Source organism: Stenella coeruleoalba, assembly GCF_951394435.1.
Source record: "Stenella coeruleoalba genome assembly, contig: scaffold_40, whole genome shotgun sequence".
NCBI classification, from domain to species: domain Eukaryota; kingdom Metazoa; phylum Chordata; class Mammalia; order Artiodactyla; family Delphinidae; genus Stenella; species Stenella coeruleoalba.
In genome coordinates this window covers 1793810-1811731 of record NW_027646100.1, presented here as the reverse complement: position 1 = coordinate 1811731, position 17922 = coordinate 1793810, and the positions used below count along the sequence as shown (strand labels likewise).

Here is a 17922-nt window from a genome sequence, read left to right as displayed (position 1 = left end):
GCATGCCGGGCCGGAACCAGATTAGGGCCTGAAGCCATCCTGCGGTGTTGCGGCCAGCTCAAAAGAAAGCGAGTTGAAGAAAGGAGCTCAGGGGCACTGTAATTCACAAACCTGCAGAGTTATAAATGACAGCTATCGTCCAAAAATAGACTGAAGTAAGGCTGCCAAGAGGACTTGAAAGCGGGGCAGAATTGCAGGAAACCGATTTCAGGAGGTAGACTGGAATTGCATTGAAAGCATAGGAAAAGAGGCAGAACGTCCACAATGATGCACTTGGCCAAAAAGGGCGTATGCGTTTTTTCCTGAATATATTCAGGAAAAAACGCATACGCCCTTTTTGGCCAACCAAGCAAGCTTGCAAATGAAATCTGCACTACAATGAAGTCTCACTTCCCCCCGGTCAAAAGGGCCATCTGAAAAAAGTGTAAAATCCAGAAAGGCAGGACAGGCCATGGAGAACTGGGAGACTTGTTATGCTGATCGGCGGGATGAAAATTGCCAACAGACACTCGGGAGAAGTGTATGGTGTTTCCTGAAACATCTAAAAAACAAAGCAACAGAACCTAGGGCACTTCCACTTATGGTCCTATAGCTTAGGGAAATTAAAATCAAAAAGACACAGCCACCCCAAAGTTTGGAACGGCTCTGTTTACAAGAACCTCGTTTACAGTACAAGTTCAACATCGCAGAAAGTGAAAAATGGATAAAGAAGTTGTGGTATTTACTTACAAAGCAATATCACTCAGCAATGAAATCTGTGTCATCAGGCCCTTAGCATCACAATGAGGGGGTTCAGTTATGATGATTCTAACTGAAATAAGTCACACAGAAAAAGAAACATCATAAGATATCAGTAATACACGGAATGTAAACTTGGCTACACAGGAACTGAATTACAGAACAGAACAGGGTCTCAAATTTAGAAAACCAACTTATGCTTGCTTAAGGGGAAAGGTGAGTTGGGGTGCTGCATAAAACCAGAGATTGAAATGAGCACAGATAAAGTTCCTTAAGCCAAATATGGAATAGACAAGAGCTACTGCTTGCTCAACGAAATGGACTCAACACCCCATATTAAACGCCTAAGAATATACCTGACTAGTAAGTATCTTAAAACCTATGAATTGCTATGTCTCCGAAAGAGAATCAAGCATGTGTACAGGGGCATAAACACAGCAGTGATAGGATTGGAGAGGTTCATGTGCAAATGAAGACCCTTTGAAGTCATATTGCATGGTACCCTTTCCACGGGTCTTAACTCTCCAGGTTTAAGGTATTCTTCCTTCAGCTAAAACATGCATGTGGAACCCAGAGTATGATCAACCATGTGAACGGGAGACGTGTTCAAATATGTCTCAGTTTTCCCCCCCTGGTACTCGGGTGCAACATTCCAGACGCTTTACTAACACACTCCCGTCTTGGAGAGTCAGTCCCTTTAACCTCCTGTTTGGCCCAGTTTGCAATTTCTGCGAAAGATGAACAGGAATAGCGAGAACCAATGAGAGGCTAGCTGGAGGTGTCTGGACGGGCAAATTTAACTCTGATTTCCCACCAGGAAGAGGAATTAACCAAAGGCTCAGCGTACCGTGCCGGAACCAGATTAGGGCCTGAAGCCATCCTGCGGTGTTGCGGCCAGCTCACAAGAAAGCGAGTTGAAGAAAGGAGCTCAGGGGCACTGTAATTCACAAACCTGCAGAGTTATAAATGACAGCTATCGTCCAAAAATAGACTGAAGTAAGGCTGCCAAGAGGACTTGAAAGCGGGGCAGAATTGCAGGAAAACGATTTCAGGAGGTAGACAGAAATTGCATTGAAAGCATAGGAAAAGAGGGAGAACGTCCACAATGATGCACTTGGCCAAAAAGGGCGTATGCGTTTTTTCCTGAATATATTCAGGAAAAAACGCATACGCCCTTTTTGGCCAAACAAGCAAGCTTGCAAAGGAAATCTGCACTACAATGAAGTCTCACTTCCCCCGGGTCAAAAGGGCCATCTGAAAAATGTGTAAAATCCAGAAAGGCAGGACAGGCCATGGAGAACTGGGAGCCTTGTTATGCTGATGGGTGGGATGTAAATTGCCAACAGACACTCGGGAGAAGTGTATGGTGTTTCCTGAAACATCTAAAAAACAAAGCAACAGAGCCTAGGGCACTTCCACTTATGGTCCTATAGCTTAGGGAAATTAAAATCAAAAAGACACAGCCACCCCAAAGTTTGGGACGCCTCTGTTTATAAGAACCTCGTTCACAGTACAAGTTCAACATCGCAGAAAGTGAAAAATGGATAAAGAAGTTGTGGTATTTACTTACAAAGCAATATCACTCAGCAATGAAATCTATGTCATCAGACCCTTAGCAGCACAATGAGTGGGTTCAGGTATGATGATTCTAAATGAAATAAGTCACACAGAAAAAGAAACATCATAAGATATCAGTAATACACGGAATGTAAACTTGGCTACACAGGAACTGAATTACAGAACAGAACAGGGTCTCAAATTTAGAAAACCAACTTATGCTTGCTTAAGGGTAAAGGTGAGTTGGGGTGCTGCATAAAACCAGAGATTGAAATGAGCACAGATAAAGTTACTTAAGTCAAATATGGAATAGACAAGAGCTACTCCTTGCTCAACGAAATGGACTCAACACCGCATATTAAACGCGTAAGAATGTACCTGACTAGTAAGTATCGTAAAACCTATGGATTGCTATGTCTCCAAAAGAGAATCAAGCATGTGTACAGGGGCATAAACGCAGCAGTGATAGGATTGGAGAGGTTCGGTGAGCAAATGAAGACCCTTTGAAGTCATATTGCATGGTACCCATTACACGGGTCTCAACTCTCCAGGTTTAAGGTATTCTTCCTTCAGCTAAAACATGCATGTGGAACCCAGAGTATGATCAACCATGTGATCGGGAGACGTGTTCAAATATGTCTCAGTTTTCGTACCCTGGTACTCGGGTGCAACATTCCAGACGCTTTACTAACACTCTCCCGACTTGGAGAGTCAGTGCCTTTAACCTCCTGTTTGGCCCAGTTTGCAATTTCTGCGGAAGATGAACACGAATAGGGAGAACCAATGAGAGACTAGCTGGAGGTGTCTGGACGGGCAAATTTAACTCTCATTTCCCACCAGGAAGAGGAATTAACCAAAGGGTCAGCATGCTGGGCCGGAACCAGATTAGGGCCTGAAGCCATCCTGCGGTGTTGCGGCCACCTCACAAGAAAGCGAGTTGAAGAAAGGAGCTCAGGGGCACTGTAATTCACAAACCTGCAGAGTTATAAATGACAGCTATTGTCCAAAAATATACTGAAGTAAGGCTGCCAAGAGGACTTGAAAGCGGGGCAGAATTGCAGGAAACCGATTTCAGGAGGTAGACTGGAATTGCATTGAAAGCATAGGAAAAGAGGCAGAACGTCCACAATGATGCACTTGGCCAAAAAGGGCGTATGCGTTTTTTCCTGAATATATTCAGGAAAAAACGCATACGCCCTTTTTGGCCAACCAAGCAAGCTTGCAAAGGAAATCTGCACTACAATGAAGTCTCACTTCCCCCCGGTCAAAAGGGCCATCTGAAAAAAGTGTAAAATCCAGAAAGGCAGGACAGGCCATGGAGAACTGGGAGCCTTGTTATGCTGATGGGCGGGATGTAAATTGCCAACAGACACTGGGGAGAAGTGTATGGTGTTTCCTGAAACATCTAAAAAACAAAGCAACAGAGCCTAGGGCACTGCCACTTATGGTCCTATAGCTTAGGGAAATTAAAATCAAAAAGACACAGCCACCCCAAAGTTTGGAACGGCTCTGTTTACAAGAACCTCGTTTACAGTACAAGTTCAACATCGCAGAAAGTGAAAAATGGATAAAGAAGTTGTGGTATTTACTTACAAAGCAATATCACTCAGCAATGAAATCTGTGTCATCAGGCCCTTAGCATCACAATGAGTGGATTCAGGTATGATGATTCTAACTGAAATAAGTCACACAGAAAAAGAAACATCATAAGATATCAGTAATACACGGAATGTAAACTTGGCTACACAGGAACTGAATTACAGAACAGAACAGGGTCTCAAATTTAGAAAACCAACTTCAGCTTAATTAAGGGGAAAGGTGAGTTGGGGTGCTGCATAAAACCAGAGATTGAAATGAGCACAGATAAAGTTCCTTAAGCCAAATATGGAATAGACAAGAGCTACTCCTTGCTCAACGAAATGGACTCAACACCACATATTAAACGCCTAAGAATGTACCTGACTAGTAAGTATCTTAAAACCTATGGATTGCTATGTCTCCGAAAGAGAATCAAGCATGTGTACAGGGGCATAAACGCAGCAGTGATAGGATTGGAGATGTTCGGTGAGCAAATGAAGACCCTTTGAAGTCATATTGCATGGTACCCATTCCACGGGTTTCAACTACACAGGTTTAAGGTATTCTTCCTTCAGCTAAAACATGCATGTGGAACCTAGAGTATGATCAACCATGTGAACGGAAGACGTGTTCAAATATGTCTCAGATTTCGTACCCTGGTACTCGGGTGCAACATTCCAGACGCTTTACTAACACTCTCCCGTCTTGGAGAGTCAGTCCCTTTAACCTCCTGTTTGGCCCAGTTTGCAATTTCTGCGGAAGATGAACAGGAATAGCGAGAACCAATGAGAGACTAGCTGGAGGTGTCTGGACGGGCAAATTTAACTCTCATTTCCCACCAGGAAGAGGAATTAACCAAAGGCTCAGCGGGCCGTGCCGGAACCAGATTAGGGCCTGAAGCCATCCTGCGGTGTTGCGGCCAGCTCACAAGAAAGCGAGTTGAAGAAAGGAGCTCAGGGGCACTGTAATTCACAAACCTGCAGAGTTATAAATGTCAGCTATCGTCCAAAAATAGACTGAAGTAAGGCTGCCAAGAGGACTTGAAAGCGGGGCAGAATTGCAGGAAACCGATTTCAGGAGGTAGACTGGAATTGCATTGAAAGCATAGGAAAAGAGGCAGAACGTCCACAATGATGCACTTGGCCAAAAAGGGCGTATGCGTTTTTTCCTGAATATATTCAGGAAAAAACGCATACGCCCTTTTTGGACAACCAAGCAAGCTTGCAAAGGAAATCTGCACGACAATGAAGTCTCACTTCCCCCCGGTCAAAAGGGCCATCTGAAAAAAGTGTAAAATCCAGAAAGGCAGGACAGGCCATGGAGAACTGGGAGCCTTGTTATGCTGATGGGCGGGATGTAAATTGCCAACAGACACTCGGGAGAAGTGTATGGTGTTTCCTGAAACATCTAAAAAACAAAGCAACAGAGCCTAGGGCACTTCCACTTATGGTCCTATAGCTTAGGGAAATTAAAATCAAAAAGACACAGCCACCCCAAAGTTTGGGACGCCTCTGTTTACAAGAACCTCGTTTACCGTACAAGTTCAATATCACAGAAAGTGAAAAATGGATAAAGAACTTGTGGTACTTACGTACAATGCAGTATCACTCAGCAATGAAATCTATGTCATCAGGCCCGTAGCAGCATAATGAGTGGATTCAGGTACGATGATTCTAACTGAAATAAGTCACACAGAAAAAGAAACATCATAAGATATCAGTAATACACGTAATGGAAACTTGGCTACACAGGAACTGAATTACAGAACAGAACAGGGTCTCAAATTTAGAAAACCAACTTATGCTTGCTTAAGGGGAAAGGTGAGTTGGGGTGCTGCATAAAAGCAGAGATTGAAATGAGCACAGATAAAGTTCCTTAAGCCAAATATGGAATAGACAAGAGCTACTCCTTGCTCAATGAAATGGACTCAACACCGCATATTAAACGCCTAAGAATGTACCTGACTAGTAAGTATCTTAAAACCTATGGATTGCTATGTCTCCAAAAGAGAATCAAGCGTGTGTACAGGGGCATAAACGCAGCAGTGATAGGATTGGAGAGGTTCGGTGAGCAAATGAAGACCCTTTGAAGTCATATTGCATGGTACCCATTCCACGGGTCTCAACTCTCCAGGTTTAAGGTATTCTTCCTTCAGCTAAAACATGCATGTGGAACCCAGAGTATGATCAGCCGTGTGAACGGGAGACGTTTTCAAATATGTCTCAGTTTTCCTCCCCTGGTACTCGGGTGCAACATTCCAGACGCTTTACTAACACTCCCGACTTGGAGAGTCAGTCCCTTTAACCTCCTGTTTGGCCCAGTTTGCAATTTCTGCGGAAGATGAACAGGAATAGCGAGAACCAATGGGAGGCTAGCTGGAGGTGTCTGAACGGGCAAATTTAACTCTCATTTCCCACCAGGAAGAGGAATTAACCAAAGGCTCAGCATGCTGGGCCGGAACCAGATTAGGGCCTGAAGCCATCCTGCGGTGTTGCGGCCACCTCACAAGAAAGCGAGTTGAAGAAAGGAGCTCAGGGGCACTGTAATTCACAAACCTGCAGAGTTATAAATGACAGCTATTGTCCAAAAATATACTGAAGTAAGGCTGCCAAGAGGACTTGAAAGCGGGGCAGAATTGCAGGAAACCGATTTCAGGAGGTAGACTGGAATTGCATTGAAAGCATAGGAAAAGAGGCAGAACGTCCACAATGATGCACTTGGCCAAAAAGGGCGTATGCGTTTTTTCCTGAATATATTCAGGAAAAAACGCATACGCCCTTTTTGGCCAACCAAGCAAGCTTGCAAAGGAAATCTGCACTACAATGAAGTCTCACTTCCCCCCGGTCAAAAGGGCCATCTGAAAAAAGTGTAAAATCCAGAAAGGCAGGACAGGCCATGGAGAACTGGGAGCCTTCTTATGCTGATGGGCGGGATGTAAATTGCCAACAGACACTGGGGAGAAGTGTATGGTGTTTCCTGAAACATCTAAAAAACAAAGCAACAGAGCCTAGGGCACTGCCACTTATGGTCCTATAGCTTAGGGAAATTAAAATCAAAAAGACACAGCCACCCCAAAGTTTGGAACGGCTCTGTTTACAAGAACCTCGTTTACAGTACAAGTTCAACATCGCAGAAAGTGAAAAATGGATAAAGAAGTTGTGGTATTTACTTACAAAGCAATATCACTCAGCAATGAAATCTGTGTCATCAGGCCCTTAGCATCACAATGAGTGGATTCAGGTATGATGATTCTAACTGAAATAAGTCACACAGAAAAAGAAACATCATAAGATATCAGTAATACACGGAATGTAAACTTGGCTACACAGGAACTGAATTACAGAACAGAACAGGGTCTCAAATTTAGAAAACCAACTTCAGCTTAATTAAGGGGAAAGGTGAGTTGGGGTGCTGCATAAAACCAGAGATTGAAATGAGCACAGATAAAGTTCCTTAAGCCAAATATGGAATAGACAAGAGCTACTCCTTGCTCAACGAAATGGACTCAACACCACATATTAAACGCCTAAGAATGTACCTGACTAGTAAGTATCTTAAAACCTATGGATTGCTATGTCTCCGAAAGAGAATCAAGCATGTGTACAGGGGCATAAACGCAGCAGTGATAGGATTGGAGATGTTCGGTGAGCAAATGAAGACCCTTTGAAGTCATATTGCATGGTACCCATTCCACGGGTTTCAACTACCCAGGTTTAAGGTATTCTTCCTTCAGCTAAAACATGCATGTGGAACCTAGAGTATGATCAACCATGTGATCGGAAGACGTGTTCAAATATGTCTCAGATTTCGTACCCTGGTACTCGGGTGCAACATTCCAGACGCTTTACTAACACTCTCCCGTCTTGGAGAGTCAGTCCCTTTAACCTCCTGTTTGGCCCAGTTTGCAATTTCTGCGGAAGATGAACAGGAATAGCGAGAACCAATGAGAGACTAGCTGGAGGTGTCTGGACGGGCAAATTTAACTCTCATTTCCCACCAGGAAGAGGAATTAACCAAAGGCTCAGCGTGCCGTGCCGGAACCAGATTAGGGCCTGAAGCCATCCTGCGGTGTTGCGGCCAGCTCACAAGAAAGCGAGTTGAAGAAAGGAGCTCAGGGGCACTGTAATTCACAAACCTGCAGAGTTATAAATGACAGCTATCGTCCAAAAATAGACTGAAGTAAGGCTGCCAAGAGGACTTGAAAGCGGGGCAGAATTGCAGGAAACCGATTTCAGGAGGTAGACTGGAATTGCATTGAAAGCATAGGAAAAGAGGCAGAACGTCCACAATGATGCACTTGGCCAAAAAGGGCGTATGCGTTTTTTCCTGAATATATTCAGGAAAAAACGCATACGCCCTTTTTGGCCAACCAAGCAAGCTTGCAAAGGAAATCTGCACGACAATGAAGTCTCACTTCCCCCCGGTCAAAAGGGCCATCTGAAAAAAGTGTAAAATCCAGAAAGGCAGGACAGGCCATGGAGAACTGGGAGCCTTGTTATGCTGATGGGCGGGATGTAAATTGCCAACAGACACTCGGGAGAAGTGGATGGTGTTTCCTGAAACATCTAAAAAACAAAGCAACAGAGCCTAGGGCACTTCCACTTATGGTCCTATAGCTTAGGGAAATTAAAATCAAAAAGACACAGCCACCCCAAAGTTTGGGACGCCTCTGTTTACAAGAACCTCGTTTACCGTACAAGTTCAATATCACAGAAAGTGAAAAATGGATAAAGAACTTGTGGTACTTACGTACAATGCAGTATCACTCAGCAATGAAATCTATGTCATCAGGCCCGTAGCAGCATAATGAGTGGATTCAGGTACGATGATTCTAACTGAAATAAGTCACACAGAAAAAGAAACATCATAAGATATCAGTAATACACGGAATGGAAACTTGGCTACACAGGAACTGAATTACAGAACAGAACAGGGTCTCAAATTTAGAAAACCAACTTATGCTTGCTTAAGGGGAAAGGTGAGTTGGGGTGCTGCATAAAACCAGAGATTGAAATGAGCACAGATAAAGTTCCTTAAGCCAAATATGGAATAGACAAGAGCTACTCCTTGCTCAATGAAATGGACTCAACACCGCATATTAAACGCCTAAGAATGTACCTGACTAGTAAGTATCTTAAAACCTATAGATTGCTATGTCTCCGAAAGAGAATCAAGCATGTGTACAGGGGCATAAACGCAGCAGTGATAGGATTGGAGAGGTTCGGTGAGCAAATGAAGACCCTTTGAAGTCATATTGCATGGTACCCATTCCACGGGTTTCAACTACCCAGGTTTTAGGTATTCTTCCTTCAGCTAAAACATGCATGTGGAACCCAGAGTATGATCAACCATGTGAACGGGAGACGTGTTCAAATATGTCTCAGTTTTCCTCCCCTGGTACTCGGGTGCAAAATTCCAGACGCTTTACTAACACTCTCCCCACTTGGAGAGTCAGCGCCTTTAACCTCCTGTTTGGCCCAGTTTGCAATTTCTGCGGAAGATGAACAGGAATAGCGAGAACCAATGAGAGGCTAGCTGCAGGTGTCTGGACGGGCAAATTTAACTCTCATTTCCCACCAGGAAGAGGAAATAACCAAAGGCTCAGCGGGCCGTACCAGAACCAGATTAGAGCCTGAAGCCATCCTGCGGTGTTGCGGCCAGCTCAAAAGAAAGCGAGTTGAAGAAAGGAGCTCAGGGGCACTGTAATTCACAAACCTGCAGAGTTATAAATGACAGCTATCGTCCAAAAATAGACTGAAGTAAGGCTGCCAAGAGGACTTGAAAGCGGGGCAGAATTGCAGGAAACAGATTTCAGGAGGTAGACTGGAATTGCATTGAAAGCATAGGAAAAGAGGCAGAACATCCACAATGATGCACTTGGCCAAAAAGGGCGTATGTGTTTTTTCCTGAATATATTCAGGAAAAAACGCATACGCACTTTTTGGCCAACCAAGCAAGCTTGCAAAGGAAATCTGCACTACAATGAAGTCTCACTTCCCCCCGGTCAAAAGGGCCATCTGAAAAAAGTGTAAAATCCAGAAAGGCAGGACAGGCCATGGAGAACTGGGAGCCTTGTTATGCTGATGGGCGGGATGTAAATTGCCAACAGACACTCGGGAGAAGTGTATGGTGTTTCCTGAAACATCTAAAATACAAAGCAACAGAGCCTAGGGCACTGCCACTTATGGTCCTATAGCTTAGGGAAATTAAAATCAAAAAGACACAGCCACCCCAAAGTTTGGGACGCCTCTGTTTACAAGAACCTCGTTTACAGTACAAGTTCAACATCGCAGAAAGTGAAAAATGGATAAAGAAGTTGTGGTATTTACTTACAAAGCAATATCACTCAGCAATGAAATCTGTGTCATCAGGCCCTTAGCAGCACAATGAGTGGATTCAGGTATGATGATTCTAACTGAAATAAGTCACACAGAAAAAGAAACATCATAAGATATCAGTAATACACGGAATGTAAACTTGGCTACACAGGAACTGAATTACAGAACAGAACAGGGTCTCAAATTTAGAAAACCAACTTATGCTTGCTTAAGGGTAAAGGTGAGTTGGGGTGCTGCATAAAACCAGAGATTGAAATGAGCACAGATAAAGTTCCTTAAGCCAAATATGGAATAGACAAGAGCTACTCCTTGCTCAACCAAATGGACTCAACACCCCATATTAAACGCCTAAGAATGTACCTGACTAGTAAGTATCTTAAAACCTATGGATTGCTATGTCTCCGAAAGAGAATCAAGCATGTGTACAGGGGCATAAACGCAGCAGTGATAGGATTGGAGATGTTCGGTGAGCAAATGAAGACCCTTTGAAGTCATATTGCATGGTACCCATTCCACGGGTTTCAACTACCCAGGTTTAAGGTATTCTTCCTTCAGCTAAAACATGCATGTGGAACCTAGAGTATGATCAACCATGTGATCGGGAGAAGTGTTCAAATATGTCTCAGTTTTCGTACCCTGGTACTCGGGTGCAACATTCCAGACACTTTACTAACACTCTCCCGACTTGGAGAGTCAGTCCCTTTAACCTCCTGTTTGGCCCAGTTTGCAATTTCTGCGGAAGATGAACAGGAATAGCGAGAACCAATGAGAGACTAGCTGGAGGTGTCTGGACGGGCAAATTTAACTCTCATTTCCCACCAGGAAGAGGAAATAACCAAAGGCTCAGCGTGCCGTGCCGGAACCAGATTAGGGCCTGAAGCCATCCTGCGGTGTTGCGGCCACCTCACAAGAAAGCGAGTTGAAGAAAGGAGCTCAGGGGCACTGTAATTCACAAACCTGCAGAGTTATAAATGACAGCTATCGTCCAAAAATAGACTGAAGTAAGGCTGCCAAGAGGACTTGAAAGCGGGGCAGAATTGCAGGAAACCGATTTCAGGAGGTAGACTGGAATTGCATTGAAAACATAGGAAAAGAGGCAGAACGTCCACAATGATGCACTTGGCCAAAAAGGGCGTATGCGTTTTTTCCTGAATATATTCAGGAAAAAACGCATACGCCCTTTTTGGCCAACCAAGCAAGCTTGCAAAGGAAATCTGCACTACAATGAAGTCTCATTCCCCCCGGTCAAAAGGGCCATCTGAAAAAAGTGTAAAATCCATAAAGGCAGGACAGGCCATGGAGAACTGGGAGCCTTGTTATGCTGATGGGCGGGATGTAAATTGCCAACAACCACTCGGGAGAAGTGTATGGTGTTTCCTGAAACATCTAAAAAACAAAGCAACAGAACCTAGGGCACTTCCACTTATGGTCCTATAGCTTAGGGAAATTGAAATCAAAAAGACACAGCCACCCCAAAGTTTGGAATGGCTCTGTTTACAAGAACCTCGTTTACAGTACAAGTTCAACATCGCAGAAAGTGAAAAATGGATAAAGAAGTTGTGGTATTTACTTACAAAGCAATATCACTCAGCAATGAAATCTGTGTCATCAGGCCCTTAGCAGCACAATGAGTGGATTCAGGTATGATGATTCTAACTGAAATAAGTCACACAGAAAAAGAAACATCATAAGATATCAGTAATACATGGAATGTAAACTTGGCTACACAGGAACTGAATTACAGAACAGAACAGGGTCTCAAATTTAGAAAACCAACTTATGCTTGCTTAAGGGTAAAGGTGAGTTGGGGTGCTGCATAAAACCAGAGATTGAAATGAGCACAGATAAAGTTCCTTAAGCCAAATATGGAATAGACAAGAGCTACTCCTTGCTCAACCAAATGGACTCAACACCCCATATTAAACGCCTAAGAATGTACCTGACTAGTAAGTATCTTAAAACCTATGGATTGCTATGTCTCCGAAAGAGAATCAAGCATGTGTACAGGGGCATAAACGCAGCAGTGATAGGATTGGAGAGGTTCGGTGAGCAAATGAAGACCCTTTGAAGTCATATTGCATGGTACCCATTCCACGGGTTTCAACTACCCAGGTTTTAGGTATTCTTCCTTCAGCTAAAACATGCATGTGGAACCTAGAGTATGATCAACCATGTGATCGGGAGACGTGTTCAAATATGTCTCAGTTTTCCTCCCATGGTACTCGGGTCCAACATTCCAGACGCTTTACTAACACTCTCCCGACTTGGAGAGTCAGCGCCTTTAACCTCCTGTTTGGCACAGTTTCCAATTTCTGTGGAAGATGAACAGGAATAGCGAGAACCAATGAGAGACTAGCTGGAGGTGTCTGGATGGGCAAATTTAACTCTCATTTCCCACCAGGAAGAGGAATTAACCAAAGGCTCAGCGTGCCGTGCCAGAACCAGATTAGGGCCTGAAGACATCCTGCGGTGTTGCGGCCAGGTCACAAGAAAGCGAGTTGAAGAAAGGAGCTCAGGGGCACTGTAATTCACAAACCTGCAGAGTTATAAATGACAGCTATCGTCCAAAAATAGACTGAACTAAGGCTACCAAGAGGACTTGAAAGCGGGGCAGAATTACAGGAAACTGATTTCAGGAGGTAGACTGGAATTGCATGGAAAGCATAGGAAAAGAGGCAGAACGTCCACAATGATGCACTTGGCCAAAAAGGGCGTATGCGTTTTTTCCTGAATATATTCAGGAAAAAACGCATACGCCCTTTTTGGCCAACCAAGCAAACTTGCAAAGGAAATCTGCACTACAATGAAGTCTCACTTCCCCCCGGTCAAAGGGGCCATCTGAAAAAAGTGTAAAATCCAGAAAGGCAGGACAGGCCATGGAGAACTGGGAGCCTTGTTATGCTGATGGGCGGGATGTAAATTGCCAACAGACACTCAGGAGAAGTGTATGGTGTTTCCTGAAACATCTAAAAAACAAAGCAACAGAGCCTAGGGCACTTCCACTTATGGTCCTATAGCTTAGGGAAATTAAAATCAAAAAGACACAGCCACCCCAATGTTTGGAACGGCTCTGTTTACAAGAACCTCGTTTACAGTACAAGTTCAACATCGCAGAAAGTGAAAAATGGATAAAGAAGTTGTGGTATTTACTTACAAAGCAATATCACCAAGCAATGAAATCTGTGTCATCAGGCCCTTAGCAGCACAATGAGTGGATTCAGGTATGATGATTCTAACTGAAATAAGTCACACAGAAAAAGAAACATCATAAGATATCAGTAATACACGGAATGTAAACTTGGCTACACAGGAACTGAATTACAGAACAGAACAGGGTCTCAAATTTAGAAAACCAACTTATGCTTGCTTAAGGGGAAAGGTGAGTTGGGGTGCTGCATAAAACCAGAGATTGAAATGAGCACAGATAAAGTTCCTTAAGCCAAATATGGAATAGACAAGAGCTACTCCTTGCTCAACGAAATGGACTCAAAACCCCATATTAAACGCCTAAGAATGTACCTGACTAGTAAGTATCTTAAAACCTATGGATTGCTATGTCTCCAAAAGAGAATCAAGCGTGTGTACAGGGGCATAAATGCAGCAGTGATAGGATTGGAGAGGTTCGGTGAGCAAATGAAGACCCTTTGAAGTCATATTGCACGGTACCCATTCCACGGGTCTCAACTCTCCAGGTTTAAGGTATTCTTCCTTCAGCTAAAAGATGCATGTGGAACCCAGAGTATGATCAACCATGTGATCGGGAGACGTGTTCAAATATGTCTCAGTTTTCGTACCCTGGTACTCGGGTGCAAAATTCCAGACGCTTTACTAACACTCTCCCGACTTGGAGAGTCAGTCCCTTTAACCTCCTGTTTGGTCCAGTTTGCAATTTCTGTGGAAGATGAACAGGAATAGCGAGAACCAATGAGAGACTAGCTGGAGGTGTCTGGATGGGCAAATTTAACTCTCATTTCCCACCAGGAAGAGGAATTAACCAAAGGCTCAGCGTGCCGTGCCAGAACCAGATTAGGGCCTGAAGACATCCTGCGGTGTTGCGGCCAGGTCACAAGAAAGCGAGTTGAAGAAAGGAGCTCAGGGGCACTGTAATTCACAAACCTGCAGAGTTAGAAATGACAGCTATCGTCCAAAAATAGACTGAAGTAAGGCTGCCAAGAGGACTTGAAAGCGGGGCAGAATTGCAGGAAACCGATTTCAGGAGGTAGACTGGAATTGCATTGAAAGCATAGGAAAAGAGGCAGAACGTCCACAATGATGCACTTGGCCAAAAAGGGCGTACTCGTTTTTTCCTGAATATATTCAGGAAAAAACGCATACGCCCTTTTTGGCCAATCAAGCAAGCTTGCAAAGGAAATCTGCACTACAATGAAGTCTCACTTCCCCCCGGTCAAAAGGGCCATCTGAAAAAAGTGTAAAATCCAGAAAGGCAGGACAGGCCATGGAGAACTGGGAGCCTTGTTATGCTGATGGGCGGGATGTAAATTGCCAACAACCACTCGGGAAAAGTGTATGGTGTTTCCTGAAACATCTAAAAAACAAAGCAACAGAGCCTAGGGCACTGCCACTTATGGTCCTATAGCTTAGGGAAATTAAAATCAAAAAGACACAGCCACCCCAAAGTTTGGGACGCCTCCGTTTACAAGAACCTCGTTTACCGTACAAGTTCAATATCACAGAAAGTGAAAAATGGATAAAGAACTTGTGGTACTTACGTACAATGCAGTATCACTCAGCAATGAAATCTATGTCATCAGGCCCGTAGCAGCATAATGAGTGGATTCAGGTACGATGATTCTAACTGAAATAAGTCACACAGAAAAAGAAACATCATAAGATATCACTAATACACGGAATGTAAACTTGGCTACACAGGAACTGCATTCCAAAACAGAACAGGGTCTCAAATTTAGAAAACCAACTTATGCTTGCTTAAGGGGAAAGGTGAGTTGGGGTGCTGCATAAAACCAGAGATTGAAATGAGCACAGATAAAGTTCCTTAAGCCAAATATGGAATAGACAAGAGCTACTCCTTGCTCAACGAAATGGACTCAAAACCCCATATTAAACGCCTAAGAATGTACCTGACTAGTAAGTATCTTAAAACCTATGGATTGCTATGTCTCCAAAAGAGAATCAAGCGTGTGTACAGGGGCATAAATGCAGCAGTGATAGGATTGGAGAGGTTCGGTGAGCAAATGAAGACCCTTTGAAGTCATATTGCACGGTACCCATTCCACGGGTCTCAACTCTCCAGGTTTAAGGTATTCTTCCTTCAGCTAAAAGATGCATGTGGAACCCAGAGTATGATCAACCATGTGATCGGGAGACGTGTTCAAATATGTCTCAGTTTTCGTACCCTGGTACTCGGGTGCAACATTCCAGATGCTTTACTAACACTCTCCCGACTTGGAGAGTCAGTCCCTTTAACCTCCTGTTTGGCCCAGTTTGCAATTTCTGTGGAAGATGAACAGGAATAGCGAGAACCAATGAGAGACTAGCTGGAGGTGTCTGGATGGGCAAATTTAACTCTCATTTCCCACCAGGAAGAGGAATTAACCAAAGGCTCAGCGTGCCGTGCCAGAACCAGATTAGGGCCTGAAGACATCCTGCGGTGTTGCGGCCAGGTCACAAGAAAGCGAGTTGAAGAAAGGAGCTCAGGGGCACTGTAATTCACAAACCTGCAGAGTTAGAAATGACAGCTATCGTCCAAAAATAGACTGAAGTAAGGCTGCCAAGAGGACTTGAAAGCGGGGCAGAATTGCAGGAAACCGATTTCAGGAGGTAGACTGGAATTGCATTGAAAGCATAGGAAAAGAGGCAGAACGTCCACAATGATGCACTTGGCCAAAAAGGGCGTATGCGTTTTTTCCTGAATATATTCAGGAAAAAACGCATACGCCCTTTTTGGCCAATCAAGCAAGCTTGCAAAGGAAATCTGCACTACAATGAAGTCTCACTTCCCCCCGGTCAAAAGGGCCATCTGAAAAAAGTGTAAAATCCAGAAAGACAGGACAGGCCATGGAGAACTGGGAGCCTTGTTATGCTGATGGGCGGGATGTAAATTGCCAACAACCACTCGGGAGAAGTGTATGGTGTTTCCTGAAACATCTAAAAAACAAAGCAACAGAGCCTAGGGCACTTCCACTTATGGTCCTATAGCTTAGGGAAATTAAAATCAAAAAGACACAGCCACCCCAAAGTTTGGGACGCCTCCGTTTACAAGAACCTCGTTTACCGTACAAGTTCAATATCACAGAAAGTGAAAAATGGATAAAGAACTTGTGGTACTTACGTACAATGCAGTATCACTCAGCAATGAAATCTATGTCATCAGGCCCGTAGCAGCATCATGAGTGGATTCAGGTACGATGATTCTAACTGAAATAAGTCACACAGAAAAAGAAACATCATAAGATATCACTAATACACGGAATGTAAACTTGGCTACACAGGAACTGCATTCCAAAACAGAACAGGGTCTCAAATTTAGAAAACCAACTTATGCTTGCTTAAGGGGAAAGGTGAGTTGGGGTGCTGCATAAAACCAGAGATTGAAATGAGCACAGATAAAGTTCCTTAAGCCAAATATGGAATAGACAAGAGCTACTCCTTGCTCAACGAAATGGACTCAAAACCCCATATTAAACGCCTAAGAATGTACCTGACTAGTAAGTATCTTAAAACCTATGGATTGCTATGTCTCCAAAAGAGAATCAAGCGTGTGTACAGGGGCATAAATGCAGCAGTGATAGGATTGGAGAGGTTCGGTGAGCAAATGAAGACCCTTTGAAGTCATATTGCACGGTACCCATTCCACGGGTCTCAACTCTCCAGGTTTAAGGTATTCTTCCTTCAGCTAAAACATGCATGTGGAACCCAGAGTATGATCAACCATGTGAACGGGAGACGTGTTCAAATATGTCTCAGTTTTCCTACCCTGGTACTCGGGTGCAACACTCCAGACTCTTTACTAACACTCTCCCGACTTGGAGAGTCAGTCCCTTTAACCTCCTGTTTGGCCCAGTTTGCAATTTCTGCGGAAGATGAACAGGAATAGCGAGAACCAATGAGAGGCTAGCTGCAGGTGTCTGGACGGGCAAATTTAACTCTCATTTCCCACCAGGAAGAGGAATTAACCAAAGGCTCAGCATGCCGGGCCGGAACCAGATTAGGGCCTGAAGCCATCCTGCGGTGTTGCGGCCAGCTCACAGGAAAGCGAGTTGAAGAAAGGAGCTCAGGGGCACTGTAATTCACAAATCTGCAGAGTTATAAATGACAGCTATCGTCCAAAATATACTGAAGTAAGGCTGCCAAGAGGACTTGAAAGCGGGGCAGAATTGCAGGAAACCGATTTCAGGAGGTAGACTGGAATTGCATTGAAAGCATAGGAAAAGAGGCAGAACGTCCACAATGATGCACTTGGCCAAAAAGGGCGTATGCGTTTTTTCCTGAATATATTCAGGAAAAAACGCATACGCCCTTTTTGGCCAACCAAGCAAGCTTGCAAAGGAAATCTGCACTACAATGAAGTCTCACTTCCCCCTGGTCAAAAGGGCCATCTGAAAAAAGTGTAAAATCCAGAAAGGCAGGACAGGCCATGGAGAACTGGGAGCCTTGTTATGCTGATGGGCGGGATGTAAATTGCCAACAGACACTCGGGAGAAGTGTATGGTGTTTCCTGAAACATCTAAAA

General features: G+C 44.0%; 1 long non-coding RNA gene across 10 annotated transcripts in view; it reads right to left on the bottom strand.

The window, feature by feature from the left end:
- Window positions 1–17922, bottom strand: part of LOC307181340 — a 1758975-nt gene that overhangs the window by 610084 nt on the left and 1130969 nt on the right. For 3 of the 10 annotated variants that reach the window (XR_013826454.1, XR_013826458.1, XR_013826459.1), the window contains exon 11: window positions 2309–2386. The exons of 6 other annotated variants lie outside the window; for them this stretch is intronic. This is a non-coding gene — a long non-coding RNA (uncharacterized lncRNA). Of the gene's footprint in view, window positions 1–2304; window positions 2387–17922 lie in introns of all 10 variants that reach the window. One more of the 10 variants, XR_013826457.1, reaches the window with a different exon arrangement.